This window comes from Tachypleus tridentatus, unplaced genomic scaffold (genome assembly GCF_004210375.1).
Source record: "Tachypleus tridentatus isolate NWPU-2018 unplaced genomic scaffold, ASM421037v1 Hic_cluster_1, whole genome shotgun sequence".
NCBI classification, from domain to species: Eukaryota; Metazoa; Arthropoda; class Merostomata; order Xiphosura; family Limulidae; genus Tachypleus; species Tachypleus tridentatus.
This window is the reverse complement of record NW_027467777.1, coordinates 16,341,065-16,357,517: the sequence shown is the minus strand read 5'-3', so window position 1 is coordinate 16,357,517 and position 16,453 is coordinate 16,341,065. Positions and strand designations below refer to the sequence as shown.

Sequence of the window (16,453 nt, the reverse complement as noted above, 5' to 3'; positions counted from 1 at the left end):
GAACAAACAGGTCTGGTTTATCTGAAAAGAAGTAGAACAAACAGATCTGATTTAACTGACAACAGTTAAAGCAAAAACTGATTTAACTAAAAAGAATATGAACAAACATATCTGATTTATCAGAAAGTAATTAGAACAAACATCTGATTTGAATGATAAGAAACAGTCTGATTTAATTGAAAATAATTGAAGAAACAGGTGTGATTTATCTGAAAAGAATTAGAACAAAGAGGTCTGATTTAACTGAAAAGAATTAGAACAAACAGATTTGATTTATTTGAAAAGAATTAGAACAAACAGGTCTGATTTAACGGAAAAGAATTAGAACAAAAATCTGATTTATCTGACAAGAATTAAAACAAACAGATCTGATTTACCAGAAAGTAATTAGAACAAACATCTGATTTGAATGAAAAGAAACAGTTCTGATTTAATTGAAAATACTTGAAGAAACAGGTGTCATTTATCTGAAAAGAATTAGAACAAACAGGTCTGATTATCTGAAAAGAATTAGAACAAACAGTTCTGATTCATTTTAAAAGAATTAGAACAAACGGGTATGATTTATCCTAAATGAATTAGAACAAACGGGTATGATTTATCCGAAAAGAATAAGAACAAACGGGTATGATTTATCCGAAAAGAATTAGAACAAACGGGTATGATTTATCCAAAAGAATTAGAACAAACGGGTATGATTTATCCAAAAGAATTAGAACAAACGGGTATGATTTATCCGAAAAGAATTAGAACAAACAGGTTTGATTTATCTGAAAAGAATTAAAACAAACAGGTTTGATTTATCTGAAAAGAATTAAAACAAACAGGTCTGATTTAACTGACAAGAGTTAAAGCAAAATCTCTGATTTAACTAAAACGAATATGAACAAACATATCTGATTTATCAGAAAGTAATTAGAACAAACATCTCATTTGAATGAGAAGAAACAGTTCTGATTTAACTAAAAATAATTGAAGAAAAGGTCTGATTTATCCGAAAAGAATTAGAACAAACGGGTATGATTTATTCTAAAAGAATTAGAACAAACGGGTATGATTTATCCGAAAAGAATTAGAACAAACGGGTATGATTTATCCGAAAAGAATTAGAACAAAGAGGTTTGATTTATCCGAAAAGAATTAGAACAAACAGGTCTGATTTATCTAAAAAGAATTAGAACAAACAGGTCTCATTTATCTGAAAAGAATTAGAACAAAGAGGTCTGATTTATTTGAAAAGAAGTAGAATAAACAGGTCTGATTTATTTGAAAAGAAGTAGAACCAACACGTCTGATTTAACTGAAAAGAAGTAGAACAAACAGATATGATTTAACTGACAACAGTTAAAGCAAAAACTGATTTAACTAAAAAGAATATGAATAAACATATCTAATTTATCAGAAAGTAATTAGAAGAAACATCTGATTTGAATGAGAAGAAACAGTTCTGATTTAACTGAAAAGAATTAGAACAAACAGGTGTGATTTAACGGAAAAGAATTAGAACAAACAAGACTGATTTATCTGACAAGAATTAAACAAACAGATCTGATTTACCAGAAAGTAATTAAAACAAACATCTGATTTGAATGAGAGGAAACAGTTCTGATTTAATTGAAAATAATTTAAGAAACAGGTGTCATTTATCAGAAAAGAATTAGAACAAACAGGTCTGATTATCCGAAAAGAATTAGAACAAACAGGTTTGATTTATCTGAAAAGAAATAGAACAAACAGTTCTGATTTATCCTAAAAGAATTAGAACAAACGGGTATGATTTATCCTAAAAGAATTAGAACAAACAGGTCTGATTTAACTGAAAAGAATTGGAAGAAACAGGTCTGATTTAACTGAAAAGAATTATAACAAACATGATCTGATTTAACTGAAAACAGTTAAAGCAAAAACTGATTCAACTAAAAAGAATATGAACAAACATCCGATTTATCAGAAACTAACTAGAACGGACATCTGATTTGAATGAGAAGAAACAGTTCTTGTTTAATTGAAAATAATTGAAGAAACAGGTGTGATTTACCTGAAAAAAATTAGAACAAATAGGTCTGATTTAATTAAAAGAATTAGAACAAACAGGTCTGATTTATCTCAAAAGAATTTCAACAAACAGGTCTGATTTATCCGAAAAGAATTAGAACAAACAGGTCTGATTTATCTGAAAAGAATTAGAACAAACGGGTATGATTTATCCGAAAGAATTAGAACAAACGGGTATGATTTATCCGAAAGAATTAGAACAAACGGGTATGATTTATCTGAAAAGAATTAGAACAAACAGATCTGATTTAACTGAGAACAGTTAAAGCAAAAACTGATTTATTTAAACAGAATATGAACAAACATATGTGATTTATCAGAAAGTAATTAGAACAAACATCTGATTTGAATGAGAAGAAACAGTTCTGATTTAATTGAAAATAATTGAAGAAACGGGTGTGATTTATCCGAAAAGAATTAGAACAAAGAGGTCTGATATCTGAAAAGAATTAGAACAAACAGATCTTATTTATCTGAAAAGAATGAAAACAAACAGATCTGATTTATCTGAAAAGTATGAGAACAAACAGTTCTGATTTAACCAAAAAGAATTAGAACAAACAGGTCTCATTTATCCAAAAAGAATTAGAACAAACAGGTCTGATTTATCCAAAAAGAATTAGAAGAAACGGGTATGATTTATTCTAAAAGAATTAGAACAAACGGGTATGATTTATCCAAAAATAATTAAAAGAAACAGGCTTGATTTATCTGAAAAGAATTAGAACAAACATGTCTGATTTAGTTGAAAAGAATTAGAACAATCAGATCTCCTTTATCTGAAAAGAATTAGAACAAACAGATCTGATTTATCTGAAAAGAATTAGAACAAACAGGTCTGATTTATTCTAATAGAATTAGAACAAACGGGTATGATTTATCCGAAAAGAATTAAAAGAAACAGGCCTGATTTAACTGAAAATAATTAGAACAAACAGGTTTGATTTATCTGAAAATAATTAGAACAAACAGATCTCATTTATCTGAAAATAATTAGAACAAACAGATCTCATTTATCTGAAAAGAATTAAAACAAACAGATCTGATTTACCTGAAAAGAATAAGAACAAACAGGTCTGATTTATCTGAAAAGGAGTAGAACAAACAGGTCTGATTCATCCAAAAAGAATTAGAACAAACAGGTCTTATTTATCCGAAAAGAATTAAAAGAAACAGGTCTGATTTATCCAAAAGAATTAGAACAAACAGGTCTGATTTATCCGAAAAGAACTAGAAGAAACGGGTCTGACTTATCCGAAAAGAATTAGAACAAACGGGTCTGATTTATCCGAAAAGAATTAGAACAAACGGGTCTGATTTATCCGAAAAGAATTAGAACAAACAGGTCTCATTTAACTGAAAAGAAGTAGAAGAAACAGGTCTAATTTATCCAAAAGAATTAGAACAAACGGGTCTGATTTATCACAAAATAATTAGAACAAATGGGTATGATTTACCCGAAAATAATTAAAACAAACAGGCCTGATTTATCTGAAAGAATTAGAACAAACAGGTTTGATTTATCCTAAAAGAATTAGAAGAAACAGATCTGATTTATCTGAAAAGAATTAAAACAAACAGATCTGATTTATCTGAAAAGAATTAGAACAAACAGGTTTGATTTATCCTAAAAGAATTAGAAGAAACAGATCTCATTTATCTGAAAAGAATTAAAACAAACAGATCTTATTTATCTGAAAAGAATTAAAACAAACAGATCTGATTTATCTGAAAAGAATTAGAACAAACAGGTCTGATTTATCTGAAAAGAATTAGAACAAACAGGTTTGATTTATTTGAAAAAATTAGAACAAACAGGTCTGATTTAACTGAAAAGAATTGGAAGAAACAGGTCTGATTTAACTGAAAAAAATTATAACAAACATCCGATTTATCAGAAACTAACTAGAACGGACATCTGATTTGAATGAGAAGAAACAGTTCTGATTTAATTGAAAATAATTGTAGAAACAGGTGTGATTTACCTGAAAAAAATTTAGAACAAATAGGTCTGATTTAATTAAAAGAATTAGAACAAACAGGTCTGATTTATCTCAAAAGAATTTCAACAAACAGGTCTGATTTATCCGAAAAAGAATTAGAACAAACAGGTCTGCTTTATCCGAAAAGAATTAGAACAAACGGGTATGATTTATCCGAAAGAATTAGAACAAACGGGTATGATTTATCTGAAAAGAATTAGAACAAACAGATCTGATTTAACTGAGAACAGTTAAAGCAAAACTGATTTAACTAAACAGAATATGAACAAACATATGTGATTTATCAGAAAGTAATTAGAACAAACATCTGATTTGAATGAGAAGAAACAGTTCTGATTTAACTGAAAGAATTAGAACAAACAGGTCTGATTTAACTGAAAAGAATTAGAACAAACAGATTTGATTTATTTGAAAAGAATTAGAACAAACCGGTGTGATTTAACGGAAAAGAATTAGAACAAACAAGTCTGATTTATCTGACAAGAATTAAAACAAACAGATCTGATTTACCAGAAAGTAATTAAAACAAACATCTGATTTGAATGAGAGGAAACAGTTCTGATTTAATTGAAAATAATTTAAGAAACAGGTGTCATTTATCAGAAAAGATTTAGAACAAACAGGTCTGATTATCCGAAAAGAATTAGAACAAACAGGTTTGATTTATCTGAAAAGAAATAGAACAAACAGTTCTGATTTATCCTAAAAGAATTAGAACAAACGGGTATGATTTATCCTAAAAGAATTAGAACAAACGGGTATGATTTATCTGAAAAGAATTAGAACAAACAGGTCTGATATCTCAAAAGAATTAGAACAAACAGATCCCATTTATCTGAAAAGAATGAAAACAAACAGGTCTGATTTTTTGAAAAGAATTAGAAGAAACAGGTCTGATTTATTCGAAAAGAATTAGCACAAACAGGTCTGATTTATCCAAAAAGAATAAGAACAAACACGTCTGATTTATACGAAAAGAATTAAAAGAAACAGGTCTGATTTATCCAAAAGAATTAGAACAAACAGATCTTACTTATCCGTAAGAATTAGAACAAACGGGTTTGATTTATCCGAAAAAAATTAGAACAAACGGGTATGATTTATCCGAAAAGAATTAGAACCAAACATTATGATTTATCCGAAAAGAATTAAAAGAAACAGGTCTGATTTATCTGAAAATAATTAGAACAAACAGGTCTGATTTATCTGAAAATAATTAGAACAAACGGGTATGATTTATCCGAAAAGAATTAGAACAAACGGATATGATTTATCCGAAAGGAATTAGAACAAACGGATATGATTTATCCGAAAAGAATTAGAACAAACGGATATGATTTATCCGAAAAGAATTAGAACAAGGAGGTTTGATTTATCCGAAAAGAATTAGAACAAACAGGTCTGATTTATCTGAAAAAATTAGAACAAACAGGTCTGATTTATCTGAAAAGAATTAGAAAAACATGTCTGATTTATTGAAAAGAATTAGAACAAACGGGTATGATTTATCCGAAAAGAATTAGAACAAACGGATATGATTTATCCGAAAAGAATTAGAACAAACGGATATGATTTATCCAAAAGAATTAAAACAAAGAGGTTTGATTTATCCGAAAAGAATTAGAACAAACAGGTCTGATTTATCTGAAAAAAATTAGAACAAACAGGTCTGATTTATCTGAAAAGAATTAGAAAACATGTCTGATTTAGTTGAAAAGAATTAGAACAAACAGATCTCCTTTATCTGAAAAGAATTAGAACAAACAGATCTGATTTATCTGAAAAGAATTAGAACAAACAGGTCTGATTTAACTGAAAAGAATTGGAACAAACAGGTCTGGTTTATCTGAAAAGAAGTAGAACAAACAGATCTGATTTAACTGACAACAGTTAAAGCAAAAACTGATTTAACTAAAAAGAATATGAACAAACATATCTGATTTATCAGAAAGTAATTAGAACAAACATCTGATTTGAATGAGAAGAAACAGTCTGATTTAATTGAAAATAATTGAAGAAACAGGTGTGATTTATCTGAAAAGAATTAGAACAAACAGGTCTGATTTAACTGAAAAGAATTAGAACAAACAGATTTGATTTATTTGAAAAGAATTAGAACAAACAGGTCTGATTTAACGGAAAAGAATTAGAACAAAAAAATCTGATTTATCTGACAAGAATTAAAACAAACAGATCTGATTTACCTGAAAGTAATTAGAACAAACATCTGATTTGAATGAAAAGAAACAGTTCTGATTTAATTGAAAATACTTGAAGAAACAGGTGTCATTTATCTGAAAAGAATTAGAACAAACAGGTCTGATTATCTGAAAAGAATTAGAACAAACAGTTCTGATTCATTTTAAAAGAATTAGAACAAACGGGTATGATTTATCCTAAATGAATTAGAACAAACGGGTATGATTTATCCGAAAAGAATAAGAACAAACGGGTATGATTTATCCGAAAAGAATAAGAACAAACGGGTATGATTTATCCGAAAAGAATTAGAACAAACGGGTATGATTTATCGAAAAGAATTAGAACAAACGGTATGATTTATCCGAAAAGAATTAGAACAAACGGGTATGATTTATCCGAAAAGAATTAGAACAAACAGGTTTGATTTATCTGAAAAGAATTAAAACAAACAGGTCTGATTTAACTGACAAGAGTTAAAGCAAAATCTCTGATTTAACTAAAACGAATATGAACAAACATATCTGATTTATCAGAAAGTAATTAGAACAAACAGATCTGATTTATCTGAAAAGAATTAGAACAAACAGGTCTGATTTATCTGAAAATAAGTAGAACAAACATCTGATTTGAATGAGAAGAAACAGTTCTGATTTAACTAAAATAATTGAAGAAAAGGTCTGATTTATCCGAAAAGAATTAGAACAAACGGGTATGATTTATTCTAAAAGAATTAGAACAAACGGGTATGATTTATCGAAAAGAATTAGAACAAACAGGTATGATTTATCCGAAAAGAATTAGAACAAAGAGGTTTGATTTATCCGAAAAGAATTAGAACAAACAGGTCTGATTTATCTAAAAAGAATTAGAACAAACAGGTCTCATTTATCTGAAAAGAATTAGAACAAAGAGGTCTGATTTATTTGAAAAGAAGTAGAATAAACAGGTCTGATTTATTTGAAAAGAAGTAGAACCAACACGTCTGATTTAACTGAAAAGAAGTAGAACAAACAGATATGATTTAACTGACAACAGTTAAAGCAAAACTGATTTAACTAAAAGAATATGAATAAACATATCTGATTTATCAGAAAGTAATTAGAACAAACATCTGATTTGAATGACAAGAAACAGTTCTGATTTAACTGAAAAGAATTAGAGCAAACAGGTCTGATTTAACTGAAAAGAATAAGAACAAACAGGTGTGATTTAACTGAAAAGAAGTAGAACAAACAGATATGATTTAACTGACAACAGTTAAAGCAAAAACTGATTTAACTAAAAAGAATATGAATAAACAGATCTGATTTACCAGAAAGTAATTAAAACAAACATCTGATTTGAATGAGAGGAAACAGTTCTGATTTAATTGAAAATAATTTAAGAAACAGGTGTCATTTATCAGAAAAGATTTAGAACAAACAGGTCTGATTTATCCGAAAAGAATTAGAACAAACAGGTTTGATTTATCTGAAAAGAATTAGAACAAACAGGTCTGATTTATCCTAAAAGAATTAGAACAAACAGGTATGATTTATCTAAAAGAATTAGAACAAACGGGTATGATTTATCTGAAAGAATTAGAACAAACAGGTCTGATATCTCAAAAGAATTAGAACAAACAGATCTGATTTATCTGAAAAGAATGAAAACAAACAGGTCTGATTTATTGAAAAGAATTAGAAAAAACAGGTCTGATTTATCGAAAAGAATTAGAACAAACAGGTCTGATTTATCAAAAAAATAATAAGAACAAACACGTCTGATTTATACGAAAAGAATTAAAAGAAACAGGTCTGATTTATCCAAAAAGAATTAGAACAAACAGATCTTATTTATCCGAAAGAATTAGAACAAACAGGTTTGATTTATCCGAAAAAATTAGAACAAACGGGTATGATTTATCCGAAAGAATTAGAACCAACAAGGTATGATTTATCGAAAAAGAATTAAAAGAAACAGGTCTGATTTATCTGAAAATAATTAGAACAAACAGGTCTGATTTATCTGAAAATAATTAGAACAAACAGGTATGATTTATCTGAAAAGAATTAGAACAAACGGATATGATTTATCCGAAAGGAATTAGAACAAACGGATCTGATTTATCCGAAAAGAATTAGAACAAACGGATATCATTTATCCGCAAAAAATTAGAACAAACAGGTTTGATTTATCCGAAAGAATTAGAACAAACAGGTCTGATTTATCTGAAAAAATTAGAACAAACAGGTCTGATTTATCTGAAAAGAATTAGAAAAACATGTCTGATTTATTGAAAGAATTAGAACAAACGGGTATGATTTATCTAAAAGAATTAGAACAAACGGATATGATTTATCGAAAAGAATTAGAACAAACGGATATGATTTATCCAAAAAGAATTAAAACAAAGAGGTTTGATTTATCCGAAAAGAATTAGAACAAACAGGTCTGATTTATCTGAAAAAATTAGAACAAACAGGTCTGATTTATCTGAAAAGAATTAGAAAAACATGTCTGATTTAGTTGAAAAGAATTAGAACAAACAGATCTGATTTATCTGAAAAGAATTAGAACAAACAGATCTGATTTATCTGAAAAGAATTAGAACAAACAGGTCTGATTTAACTGAAAAGAATTAGAACAAACAGGTCTGATTTATCTGAAAAGAATTAGAACAAACAGATCTGATTTAACTGAAAACAGTTAAAGCAAAAAACGGATTTAACTAAAAGAATATGAACAAACATATCTGATTTATCAGAAAGTAATTAGAACAAACATCTGATTTGAATGAGAAGAAACAGTCTGATTTAATTGAAAATAATTGAAAGAAACAGGTGTGATTTATCTGAAAAGAATTAGAACAAACAGGTCTGATTTATCTGAAAAGAATTAGAACAAACAGATTTGATTTATTTGAAAAGAATTAGAACAAACAGGTCTGATTTATCGGAAAAGAATTAGAACAAAATCTGATTTATCTGACAAGAATTAAAACAAACAGATCTGATTTACCAGAAAGTAATTAGAACAAACATCTGATTTGAATGAAAAGAAACAGTTCTGATTTAATTGAAAATACTTGAAGAAACAGGTCTCATTTATCTGAAAGAATTAGAACAAACAGGTCTGATTATCTGAAAAGAATTAGAACAAACAGTTCTGATTTATTTTAAAAGAATTAGAACAAACAGGTATGATTTATCCTAAATGAATTAGAACAAACGTAGGTATGATTTATCCGAAAAGAATTAGAACAAACGGGTATGATTTATCCGAAAAGAATTAGAACAAACGGGTATGATTTATCCGAAAAGAATTAGAACAAACGGGTATGATTTATCCGAAAAGAATTAGAACAAACAGGTATGATTTATCTGAAAAGAATTAGAACAAACAGGTTTGATTTATCTGAAAAGAATTAAAACAAACAGGTTTGATTTATCTGAAAAGAATTAAAACAAACAGGTCTGATTTATCTGACAAAGAGTTAAAGCAAAATCTCTGATTTAACTAAAAGAATATGAACAAACATATCTGATTTATCAGAAAGTAATTAGAACAAACATCTGATTTGAATGAGAAGAAACAGTTCTGATTTAACTAAAAATAATTGAAGAAACAGGTCTGATTTATCTGAAAAGAATTAGAACAAACAGGTATGATTTATTCTGAAAAGAATTAGAACAAACAGGTCTGATTTATCCGAAAAGAATTAGAACAAACAGGTATGATTTATCCAAAAGAATTAGAACAAAAGAGTTTGATTTATCTGACAAGAATTAAACAAACAGATCTGATTTACCAGAAAGTAATTAGAACAAACATCTGATTTGAATGAGAAGAAACAGTTCTGATTTAATTGAAAAAAAATAATTTAAGAAACAGGTGTGATTTATCAGAAAAGAATTAGAACAAACAGGTCTGATTATCTGAAAAGAATTAGAACAAACAGGTTTGATTTATCTGAAAAGAAATAGAACAAACAGTTCTGATTTATCCTAAAAGAATTAGAACAAACAGGTATGATTTATCCTAAAAAAGAATTAGAACAAACAGGTCTGATTTATCCGAAAGAATTAGAACAAACAGGTATGATTTTCCGAAAGAATTAGAACAAACAGGTATGATTTATCCAAAGAATTAGAACAAACAGGTATGATTTATCTGAAAAGAATTAGAACAAACAGATATGATTTAACTGACAACAGTTAAAGCAAAAACTGATTTAACTAAAAAGAATATGAATAAACAGATCTGATTTACCAGAAAGTAATTAAAACAAACATCTGATTTGAATGAGAGGAAACAGTTCTGATTTAATTGAAAATAATTTAAGAAACAGGTGTCATTTATCAGAAAAGAATTAGAACAAACAGGTCTGATTATCCGAAAAGAATTAGAGCAAACAGGTTTGATTTATCTGAAAAGAAATAGAACAAACAGTTCTGATTTATCTAAAAGAATTAGAACAAACGGGTATGATTTATCCTAAAAGAATTAGAACAAACAGGTCTGATTTAACTTGAAAAGAATTGGAAGAAACAGGTCTGATTTAACTGAAAAGAATTAGAACAAACATGATCTGATTTAACTGAAAACAGTTAAAGCAAAAAAAACTGATTCAACTAAAAGAATATGAACAAACATCTGATTTATCAGAAACCCCAACTAGAGAACAGGACATCTGATTTATTTGAATGAGAAGAAACAGTTCTTGTTTATTGAAAATAATTGAAGAAACAGGTGTGATTTACCTGAAAAAATTTAGAACAAATAGGTCTGATTTAATTAAAAAGAATTAGAACAAACAAGTCTGATTTATCTCAAAAGAATTAGAACAAACAGGTCTGATTTATCCGAAAAGAATTAGAACAAACAGGTCTGATTTATCTGAAAAAGAATTAGAACAAACAGGTATGATTTATCCGAAAAGAATTAGAACAAACAGGTCTGATTTATCCAGAAAGAATTAGAACAAACGGGTCTGATTTATCTGAAAAGAATTAGAACAAACAGATCTGATTTAACTGAGAACAGTTAAAGCAAAACTGATTTATTTAAAAGAATATGAACAAACATATCTGATGATTTATCAGAAAGTAATTAGAACAAACATCTGATTTGAATGAGAAGAAACAGTTCTGATTTAACTGAAAAATTGAAACAAAACAGGTCTGATTTAACTGAAAAGAATTAGAACAAACAGATTTGATTTATTTGAAAAGAATTAGAACAAACAGGTCTGATTTATCGGAAAAAATTAGAACAAACAAGTCTGATTTATCTGACAAGAATTAAACAAACAGATCTGATTTACAGAAAGTATTAAACAAACATCTGATTTGAATGAGAGGAAACAGTTCTGATTTAATTGAAAATAATTTAAGAAACAGGTGTCATTTATCAGAAAAGAATTAGAACAAACAGGTCTGATTATCCGAAAAGAATTAGAACAAACAGGTTTGATTTATCTGAAAGAAGAACAAACAGTTCTGATTTATCCTAAAAGAATTAGAACAAACGGTATGATTTATCCTAAAAGAACAAACGGGTATGATTTATCCGAAAAAAGAATTAGAACAAACGGGTATGATTTATCCAAAAGAATTAGAACAAACGGTATGATTTATCCAAAAGAATTAGAACAAACAGGTTTGATTCAATAATTAGAACAAGCAGGTCTGATTTAACTGAAGATTAAAGCAAAATTCTGATTTACTAAAAAGAATATGAACAAATATATTCTGATTTAATGAGAATTAGAACAAACAGATCTCATTTATCTGAAAAGAATTAGAACAAACAGGTCTGACTATTTGAAAAAGAAGTAGAACAAACAGGTCTGATTTATTTGAAAGAAAAGAACAAACATCTGATTTGAATGAGAAGAAACAGTTCTGATTTAACTGAAAATAATTGAAGAAAAGGTCTGATTTATCCAAAGAATTAGAACAAACATTATTCTAATGAATTAGAACAAACGGTATGATTTATCTAAAAGAATTAAAAGAAACAGGTCTGATTTAACTGAAAATATTAGAACAAAATATTTAAAAAATAATTAGAACAAAAAAACAGACTATTTATCTAAAAGAATAGAACAAACAGATCTCATTTATCTGAAAAGAATAAACAAACAGATCTGATTTACCTGAAAAAGAAGAAACAAACAGGTCTGATTTATCTGAAAAGAATAGAACAAACAGGTCTGATTTATCCAAAAGAATTAGAACAAACAGGTCTGATTTATCCGAAAAGAATTAAAAGAAACAGGTCTGATTTATCCAAAAGAATTAGAACAAACAGGTCTGACTATCCTAAAAAAGAATTAGAACAAATGGTCTGACTTAACCTCAAAAGAAGAATTAGAAGAAAGGTCTGATTTATCCGAAAAGAATTAGAACAAACAGGTCTGATTTATCTGAAAAGAAGTAGAACAAACAGGATCAATTTATCCAAAAAAGAAGAACAAATGGGTATGATTTACCCGAAAGAATTAAAACAAACAGGATCTTATCTGAAAGAATTAGAACAAACAGGTTTGATTTATCCAAAAAGAATTAGAAGAAACAGGTCTGATTTATCTGAAAAAAGAAACAAACAGATCTGATTTATCTAAAAGAATTGAACAAATGGTCTTGATTTATCTGAAAAGAATTAGAACAAACAGACTGATTTATCTGAAAAGAATTAGAACAAACAGGTCTGATTTATTTGGAAAAATTAGAACAAACAGGTCTGATTTAATGAAAGAATTAAAGAAACAGGTCTGATTCAACTAAAAAAGAATATGAACAAACATCCGATTTATCAGAAAACTAACTAGAACGGACATCTGATTTGAAATGAGAAGAAACAGTCTGATTTAATTGAAAATAATTGTAGAAACGGTGATTTACCTGAAAAATTAGAACAAACAGGTCTGATTTAATTAAAAAGAATAGAACAAACAGGTCTGATTTACCTCAGAATTTCTAAACAAACAGGTCTGATTTATCAAAAAAAGAATTAGAACAAACAGGTCTGATTTATCCGAGAATTAGAACAAACGGGTATGATTTATCCAAAAGAATTAGAACAAACGGGTACATTATCTGAAAAGAATTAGAACAAACAGTCTGATTTATCTGAAAAGAATTAAACAAACAGGTATGATTTAACTGAAAAGAATTAGAACAAACATGATCTAGATAACTGAAAACAGTTAAAGCAAAACTGATTCAACTAAAAAAGAATTAGAACAAACATCTGATTTATCAGAAACTAACTAGAACGATCTATTGAAATGAGAAGAAACAAGTTTGATTTAATTAAAATAATTGTAGAAACAGGTGTGATTTATCTGAAAAATTTAGAACAAATAGGTCTGATATTCTGAAAAGAATTAGAACAAATAGTTCTGATTTATCCTAAAAGAATTAGAACAAACGGGTATGATTTATCCAAAATGAATACAAAGCGGATGATTTATCTAAAAGAATTAGAACAAAGATATGATTTATCCGAAAAGAATTAGAACAAAGAAGTTTATTTATCCCAAAAGAATTAGAAACAAAGGTCTGATTTATCTGAAAAATTAGAACAAACAGGTCTGATTTATCTGAAAAGAATTAGAAGAAACATGTCTGATTTAGTTGAAAAGAATTAGAACAAACAGATCTCCTTATCTGAAAAGAATTAGAACAAACAGATCTGATTTATCTGAAAAGAATTAGAACAAACAGGTCTGATTTAACTGAAAAGAATTGGAACAAACAGGTCTGGTTTATCTGAAAAGAAGTAGAACAAACAGATCTGATTTAACTGACAACATTAAAGCAAAAAAACTGATTTAAACTAAAAGAATATGAACAAACATATCTGATTTATCAGAAAGTAATTAGAACAAAACATGATTTGAATGAGAAGAAACAGTTGATTTAATTGAAAATAATTGAAGAAACAGGTGATTTATCTGAAAAGAATTAGAAGAAACAGGTCGATTTAACTGAAAAGAATTAGAACAAACAGATTTGATTTATTTGAAAAGAATTAGAACAAACAGGTCTGATTTAACGGAAAAGAATTAGAACAAAAAATCTGATTTATCTGACAAGAATTAAAACAAACAGATCTGATTTACCGAAAGTAATTAGAACAAACATCTGATGAATGAAAAGAAACAGTTCTGATTTAATTGAAAATACTTGAAGAAACAGGTGTCATTTATCTGAAAAGAATTAGAACAAACAGGATTGATTATCTGAAAAGAATTAGAAAAACAGTTCTGATTTATCCTAAAAGAATTAGACAAACGGTATGATTTATCCTAAATGAATTAGAACAAACGGGTATGATTTATCCTAAATGAATTAGAACAAACGGGTATGATTTATCCAAAAGAATTAGAACAAACGTATGATTTATCCCAAAAAGAATTAGAACAAACGGTATGATTTATCCTAAAAAGAATTAGAACAAACGGATAATTTATCCTAAAAAGAATTAGAACAAACAGTCTGATTTATCTGAAAAGAATTAAAACAAACAGGTCTGATTTAACTGACAAGAATAAAGCAAAATCTCATTTAATTAAAACGAATATGAACAAACATATCTGATTTATCAGAAAGTATTAGAACAAACAGATCTGATTTATCTGAAAAGAATTAGAACAAACAGGTCTGATTTATTTGAAAATAAGAAACATCTGATTTGAATGAGAAGAAACAGTTCTGATTAATTCAAAATAATTAGAAGAAAAGGTCTGATTTATCCGAAAAGAATTAGAACAACGGTATGATTTATTCTAAAAAGAATTAGAACAAACGGGTATGATTTATCCAAAAAAAGAATGTAGAACAAACGGTATGATTTATCCAAAAAAAGAATTAGAACAAAGAGGTTTGATTTATCCAAAAAGAATTAGAACAAACAGGTCTGATTTATCAAAAAGAATTAGAACAAACAGGTCTGATTTATCTGAAAGAATTAGAACAAACAGGTCTGATTTATTTGAAAGAAGTAGAACAAACAGGTCTGATATTTTGAAAAGAATTAGAACAAACAGGTCTGATTTATCTGAAAAGAAGTAGAACAAACAGATCTATTTAACTGACAACAAAGCAAAACTGATTTAACCAAAAGAATATGAAAACATCTGATTTATCAGAAAGTAATTAGAACAAACATCTGATTTGAATGAGAAGAAACAGTTCTGATTTAACTGAAAGAATTAGAACAAACAGGTCTGATTTAACTGAAAAGAATTAGAACAAAAGAGGTTGATTTATTTGAAAAGAATTAGAACAAACAAGTTGATTTTATCTGACAAGAATTTAAACAAACAGATCTGATTTACCAGAAAGTAATTAAAACAAACATCTGATTTGAATGAGAGAAACAGTTCTGATTTAATTGAAAAATTTAAGAAACAGGTGTCATTTATCTGAAAAGAATTAGAACAAACAGGTCTGATTTATCCTAAAAGAATTAGAACAAACAGGTTTGATTTATCTGAAAAGAATTAGAACAAACAGGTATGATTTATCCGAAAGAATTAGAACAAAACGGGTATGATTTATCCAAAAGAATTAGAACAAACGGGTATGATTTATCCGAAAAGAATTAGAACAAACAGGTTTGATTTATCTGAAAAGAATTAGAACAAACAGTCTGATTTATCTGGAAAAGAATTAGAAAAACATGTCTGATTTATTGAAAAGAATTAGAACAAACAGATCTCCTTTATCTGAAAAGAATTAGAACAAACAGATCTGATTTATCTGAAAAGAATTTAGAACAAACAGGTCTGATTTAACTGAAAAGAATTGGAACAAACAGGTCTGATTTATCTGAAAAAGAAGTAGAACAAACAGATCTGATTTAATCCTGACAACAGTTAAAGCAAAAATTGAACTAAAAGAATATGAACAAACATATCTGATTTATCAGAAAAGTAATTAGAACAAAACATCTGATTTGAATGAGAAGAAACAGTTTGATTTAATTGAAATAAATTGAAGAAACAGGTGTGATTTATCTGAAAAGAATTAGAACAAACAGGTCTGATTTATCTGAAAAGAATTAGAACAAACAGATTTGATTTATCTGAAAAGAATTAGAACAAACAGGTCTGATTTAACGAAGAATTAGAACAAAAATCTGATTTATCTGGACAAGAATTAAAACAAACATCTGATTTACCAGAAAGAATAGAACAAACA

General features: G+C 27.8%; 1 protein-coding gene across 2 annotated transcripts in view; it reads left to right on the top strand.

Moving 5' to 3' along the window:
• LOC143241765 (huntingtin-interacting protein 1-like) overlaps positions 1-16,453 on the top strand; it is a 123,832-nt gene that overhangs the window by 31,988 nt on the left and 75,391 nt on the right. The window lies entirely within an intron of this gene.